Below are 7,073 nucleotides of genomic sequence, written 5' to 3' on the forward strand. Positions count from 1 at the left end.
CCAAAGACTGTTTTCTCTGCAATATTTGTAATCAGCGTAGAGCTAGACTAGCTGAGCTGACTTCTAGAGAGTTGCCTTGCTCTAAGTGCTTTAAATGTAGGTTTTTATAATTCATGCACAAATTTGGTCGCTATTGTAACTATAAGTATACTTTATAACTAGCGATTGTTTAGAGTGGATTTAAAGCAAAGTAAGAAGAATCTATTTCTATTTTGTGCATTTAAAATCAGAGAATATATCTAAATGTTTAGTGTGGTCGCTATAGTTATTTGTTAACCTTTAAATATTAGCGACTGCATTTCTGAGCAAGAAGCAGCCTCTAAAGTTTCATTTATGCTTTGGTTCCTTGGTAGTTAACAGTGTCTAAATTCTCTGTAAAATATACCTGCCCCCATGTCATGGTGACATCAAAGGACTTTTATTTTTCTCTGTTTTCTAATTCACCTTCTGGCCTCCCTCCTTTTTACCTAGGTGACTCCTTCGTGAACAAGCCCCATAGTACATTGTATAGAAAGGGACAAACCTCCCTGCTGAAACTAGTGGAAGACGCTGCCCTTTAAAGTTTATGAAAAGGTGGTTAAATAGTACTTATTACCTTAGGCTGGAAGTTGCTGTGTAGGATCCTCGGCTACCTTAGTTTCAGGAAATCCACCTGGATTTACCTAATATTACTTTTCCAAGAAGTACTAATCTGTCAGTGTCTCAGCTCCTAAAAACACTGAATTACACCAAATAATTGGATAATTTCCTAATAAATTGGATTAAAAAAAAAATTTCAAAGAAATTATAAAAACATTAATACAATTAGGCTATCTACCCAGCTGAGAATTACTTCCTGGGTATAGTAGAGGACTGTTTTAGCTGCCTAGCCCGGAAAGAGTGCTTAATATATTTACTCCTCCCCTCTAGCGAGGTTTTAAAAACCTGCAGGAACCCGCCACTTTTAAAAACTGAGGTATACCTGATCCTATAGGTAACATCCCTACCTAATTTGGTATGTCGTAACTATGTTATTACAGGATTAATCACTGTTTGTTATTGCTTACTTGTATATTCTTGTGTTAAACAAAGCATTATATCCTATGATTTGTTTGTGCTAACCATATTTCGCAGCGATAAACAAGTTGTTAACTGTTGCTTTCTGGGCTAGATTATGGTACCGCCCAAAGACTGTTTTCTCTGCAATATTTGTAATCAGCGTAGAGCTAGACTAGCGCTGAGCTGACTTCTAGAGAGTTGCCTTGCTCTAAGTGCTTTAAATGTAGGTTTTTATAATTCATGTACAAATTTGGTCGCTATTGTAACTATAAGTATACTTTATAACTAGCGATTACGTTTAGAGTGGATTTAAAGCAAAGTAAGAAGAATCTATTTCTATTTTGTGTATTTAAAATCAGAGAATATATCTAAATGTTTAGTGTGGTCGCCATAGTTTTTGCTAGCATTTAAATACTAGCGACTGCATTTCTGAGCAAGAAGCAGCCTCTAAAGTTTCATTTATGCTTTGGTTCCTTGGTAGTTAACAGTGTCTAAATTCTCTGTAAAATATACCTGCCTCCCATGTCATGGTGACATCAAAGGACTTTTTATTTTTCTCTGTTTTCTAATTCACCTTCTGGCCTCCCTCCTTTTACCTAGGTGACTCCTTCGTGAACTAGCCCCATAGTACATTGTATAGAAAGGGACAAACCTCCTGCTGAAACTAGTGGAAGACGCTGCCCTTTAAAGTTTATGAAAAGGTGGTTAAATAGTACTTATTACCTTAGGCTGGAAGTTGCTGTGTAGGATCCTCGGCTACCTTAGTTTCAGGAAATCCACCTGGATTTTACCTTATATTACTTTTCCAAGAAGTACTAATCTGTCAGTGTCTCAGCTCCTAAAAACACTGAATTACACCAAATAATTGGATAATTTCCTAATAAATTGGATTAAAAAAAAATTTCAAAGAAATTATAAAAACATTAATACAATTAGGCTATATACCCAGCTGAGAATTACTTCCTTGGGTATAGTAGAGGACTGTTTTAGCCCTAGCCCGGGAAAGAGTGCTTAATATATTTACTCCTCCCCTCTAGCGAGGTTTTAAAAACCTGCAGGAACCCGCCACTTTTTAAAACTGAGGTATACCTGGATCCTATAGGTAACATCCCTACCTAATTTGGTATGTCGTAACTATGTTATTACAGGATTAATCACTGTTTGTTATTGCTTACTTGTATATTCTTGTGTTAAACAAAGCATTATATCCTATGATTTGTTTGTGCTACCATATTTCGCTGTGCGATAAACAAGTTGTTAACTGATGCTTTCTGGGCTAGATTATGGTACCGCCCAAAGACTGTTTTCTCTGCAATATTTGTAATCAGCGTAGAGCTAGACTAGCGCTGAGCTGACTTCTAGAGAGTTGCCTTGCTCTAAGTGCTTTAAATGTAGGTTTTTATAATTCATGTACAAATTTGGTCGCTATTGTAACTATAAGTATACTTTATAACTAGCGATTACGTTTAGAGTGGATTTAAAGCAAAGTAAGAAGAATCTATTTCTATTTTGTGCATTTAAAATCAGAGAATATATCTAAATGTTTAGTGTGGTCGCTATAGTTTTTGCTAACCTTTAAATACCAGCGACTGCATTTCTGAGCAAGAAGCAGGCCCTAAAGTTTCATTTATGCGTTTTGGTTCCTTGGTAGTTAACAGTATCTAAATTCTCTGTAAAAATATACCTGCTCCCATGTCATGGTGACATCAAAGGACTTTTTATTTTTCTCTGTTTTCTAATTCACCTTCTGGCCTCCCTCCTTCTTACCTAGGTGACTCCTTCGTGAACAAGCCCCATAGTACATTGTATAGAAAGGGACAAACCTCCCTGCTGAAACTAGTGGAAGACGCTGCCCTTTAAAGTTTATGAAAAGGTGGTTAAATAGTACTTATTACCTTAGGCTGGAAGTTGCTGTGTAGGATCCTCGGCTACCTTAGTTTCAGGAAATCCACCTGGATTTACCTAATATTACTTTTCCAAGAAGTACTAATCTGTCAGTGTCTCAGCTCCTAAAAACACTGAATTACACCAAATAATTGGATAATTTCCTAATAAATTGGATTAAAAAAAAAATTTCAAAGAAATTATAAAAACATTAATACAATTAGGCTATCTACCCAGCTGAGAATTACTTCCTGGGTATAGTAGAGGACTGTTTTAGCCCCTAGCCCGGAAAGAGTGCTTAATATATTTACTCCTCCCTCTAGCGAGGTTTTAAAAACCTGCAGGAACCCGCCACTTTTTAAAAACTGAGGTATACCTGGATCCTATAGGTAACATCCCTACCTGATTTGGTATGTTGTAACTATGTTATTACAGGATTAATCACTGTTTGTTATTGCTTACTTGTATATTCTTGTGTTAAACAAAGCATTATATCCTATGATTTGTTTGTGCTAACCATATTTCGCAAAGCGATAAACAAGCTGTTAACTGTTGCTTTCTGGGCTAGATTATGGTACCGCTCCAAAGACTGTTTTCTCTGCAATATTTGTAACAGTGTAGAGCTAGACTAGCGCTGAGCTGACTTCTAGAGTGTTGCCTTGCTCTAAGTGCTTTAAATGTAGGTTTTTATAATTCATGTACAAATTTGGTCGCTATTGTAACTATAAGTATACTTTATAACTAGCGATTACGTTTAGAGTGGATTTAAAGCAAAGTAAGAAGAATCTATTTCTATTTTGTGCATTTAAAATCAGAGAATATATCTAAATGTTTAGTGTGGTCTATAGTTTTTGTTAACCTTTAAATACTAGCGACTGCATTTCTGAGCAAGAAGCAGCCTCTAAAGTTTCATTTATGCTTTGGTTCCTTGGTAGTTAACAGTGTCTAAATTCTCTGTAAAATATACCCGCCCCATGTCATGGTGACATCAAAGGACTTTTTATTTTTCTCTGTTTTCTAATTCACCTTCTGGCCTCCCTCCTTTTTACCTAGGTGACTCCTTCGTGAACAAGCCCCATAGTACATTGTATAGAAAGGGACAAACCTCCCTGCTGAAACTAGTGGAAGACGCTGCCCTTTAAAGTTTATGAAAAGGTGGTTAAATAGTACTTATTACCTTAGGCTGGAAGTTGCTGTGTAGGATCCTCGGCTACCTTAGTTTCAGGAAATCCACCTGGATTTACCTAATATTACTTTTCCAAGAAGTACTAATCTGTCAGTGTCTCAGCTCCTAAAAACACTGAATTACACCAAATAATTGGATAATTTCCTAATAAATTGGATTAAAAAAAAAATTCAAAGAAATTATAAAAACATTAACTTTACAATTAGGCTATCTACCCAGCTGAGAATTACTTCCTGGGTATAGTAGAGGACTGTTTTAGCCCCGCCACGCCTAGCCCGGAAAGAGTGCTTAATATATTTACTCCTCCCCTCTAGCGAGGTTTTAAAAACCTGCAGGAACCCGCCACTTTTAAAAACTGAGGTATACCTGGATCCTATAGGTAACATCCCTACCTAATTTGGTATGTCCTAACTATGTTATTACAGGATTAATCACTGTTTGTTATTGCTTACTTGTATATTCTTGTGTTAAACAAAGCATTATATCCTATGATTTGTTTGTGCTACCATATTTCGCTGTACGATAAACAAGTTGTTAACTGTTGCTTTCTGGGCTAGATTATGGTACCGCACCAAAGACTGTTCACTCTGCAATATTTGTAACAGCGTAAAGCTAGACTAGCGCTGAGCTGATTTCTAGAGAGTTGCCTCGCTCTAAGCACTTTAAATGTAGGTTTTTATAATTCATGTACAAATTTGGTTGCTATTGTAACTATAAGTATATTTTATAACTAGCGATACGTTTAGAGTGGATTTAAAGCAAAGTAAGAAGAATCTATTTCTATTTTGTGCATTTAAAATCAGAGAATATATCTAAATGTTTAGTGTGGTCGCTATAGTTTTTGCTAGCATTTAAATACTAGCGACTGCATTTCTGTGCAAGAAGCAGCCTCTAAAGTTTCATTTATGCCCTTTGGTTCCTTGGTCGTTAACAGTGTCTAAATTCTCTGTAATTATATACCTGCCCCATGTCATGGTGACATCAAAGGACTTTTATTTTTCTCTGTTTTCTAATTCACCTTCTGGCCTCCCTCCTTTTTACCTAGGTGACTCCTTCGTGAACAAGCCCCATAGTACATTGTATAGAAAGGGACAAACCTCCCTGCTGAAACTAGTGGAAGACGCTGCCCTTTAAAGTTTATGAAAAGGTGGTTAAATAGTACTTATTACCTTAGGCTGGAAGTTGCTGTGTAGGATCCTCGGCTACCTTAGTTTCAGGAAATTCACCTGGATTTTACCTAATATTACTTTTCCAAGAAGTACTAATCTGTCAGTGTCTCAGCTCCTAAAAACACTGAATTACACCAAATAATTGGATAATTTCCTAATAAATTGGATTAAAAAAAAAAAAGATCAAAGAAATTATAAAAACATTAATACAATTAGGCTATATACCCAGCTGAGAATTACTTCCTTGGGTATAGTAGAGGACTGTTTTAGCCCTAGCCCGGGAAAGATTGCTTAATATATTTACTCCTCCCCTCTAGCGAGGTTTTAAAAACCTGCAGGAACCCGCCACTTTTTAAAAACTGAGGTATACCTGATCCTATAGGTAACATCCCTACCTAATTTGGTAAGTCGTAACTATGTTATAACAGGATTAATCACTGTTTGTTATTGCTTACTTGTATATCCTTGTGTTAAACAAAGCATTTTATCCTATGATTTGTTGTGCTACCATATTTCGCCAGCGATAAACAAGTTGTTTACTGTTACTTTCTGGGCTAAATTATGGTACCGCCCAAAGACTGTTACTCTGTAAAGTTTGTAATCAGCGTAAAGCTAGACTAGCACTGAACTAATGTCTAGTAGTTGCCTTGCTCTAAGTGCTTTAAATGTAGGTTTTTATAACTCAGGCACAAACTTTGGTCGCTAGTGTAACTATAAGGATATTCTATAACTAGCGATGTGTTTAGAGCGGATTTAAAGCAAAGTAAGATGACCCTATGCATATGTTGTGTATTTAAAGTCAGAGAGTATATCTACATGTTTAGTGTGGTTGCTAAAGATATTTGTTAACCTTTAAGTATTAGCGACTGCATTTCTGAGCTGGAAGCAGCCTCAGAAGTTTCCTTTTGTGCTGGTTCCTGGTAAATAACAGTGTCTAATTTCTCAGTAATTATATACCTGCCCCCATGCCATGGGGACATCATAGGACACTCTATTATATCTTTGTTTTCTAATTCTCCTTCTGGCCTCCCTCCTTTTTACCTAGGTGACTCCTTCGTGAACAAGCCCCATAATACTTTGTATTGAAAGGGACAAACCTCCCTGCTGAAACTACTGGAAGTCGCTGCCCTCTAAAGTATAAAACAAGGTGGTTAAAGTAGTACTTATTACCTTAGGCTGGAAGTTGCCGTGTAGGATCCTCGGCTACCTTAGTTTCAGGTAATCCACCTGGATTTTACCCAATATTACTTCCCCAAGAAATACTGAATTTTCAGTGTCCTGCTCCTAAAAACTTAGAATTACACTCAAACATTTGGATAATTTCCTAAAAAATTGGATTAAAATAAAAAAGATAAGGAAAAAACAAGAAACCTTTACAATTAGGCTATATACCCAGCTGAACTTTACTTCCTGGGTTATAGTAGTGCCTAGCCCGGGAAAGATTGCTTAATATATTTACTCCTCCCCCTCTAGCGAGGTTTTAAAACCTGCAGGAACCCGCCAATTTTTAAAACTGAGGTATACCTGGATCCTATAGGTAACATCCCCACCTAATTTGGTAAGTCGTAACTATGTTATAATAGAATTTATCACTGTTTATTATTGCTTACTTGTATATCCTTGTGTTAAACAAAACATTTTATCCCTTGATTTGTTGTGCTACCATATATCGCTGCGATAAACAAGTTGTTTACTGTTACTTTCTGGGTAAAATTACGGTACCGCACTGAAGACTGTTACTCTGTAAAGTTTGTAATCAGCGTAAGCTAGACTAGCTTAGCTGACTTCTAGAGAGT

The 7,073-nt window shown here is 36.4% G+C and overlaps 1 long non-coding RNA gene across 2 annotated transcripts in view; it reads left to right on the forward strand.

The window, feature by feature from the left end:
• Nucleotides 1-1,692: 1,692 nt before the first annotated feature.
• Nucleotides 1,693-7,073, forward strand: part of LOC122796025 — a 10,651-nt gene continuing 5,270 nt past the window's right edge. The window contains exons 1-5 of one of the 2 annotated variants that reach the window (XR_006363893.1): nt 1,693-1,739; nt 2,810-2,911; nt 3,976-4,077; nt 5,154-5,255; nt 6,323-6,347. This is a non-coding gene — a long non-coding RNA (uncharacterized LOC122796025). Of the gene's footprint in view, nt 1,740-2,809; nt 2,912-3,975; nt 4,078-5,153; nt 5,256-6,322; nt 6,348-7,073 lie in introns of those variants that run through there. The other variant, XR_006363892.1, reaches the window with a different exon arrangement.

Source organism: Protopterus annectens, chromosome 2.part2, assembly GCF_019279795.1.
Source record: "Protopterus annectens isolate FY-2018-M chromosome 2.part2, PAN1.0, whole genome shotgun sequence".
Classification (NCBI taxonomy): Eukaryota; Metazoa; Chordata; order Ceratodontiformes; family Protopteridae; genus Protopterus; species Protopterus annectens.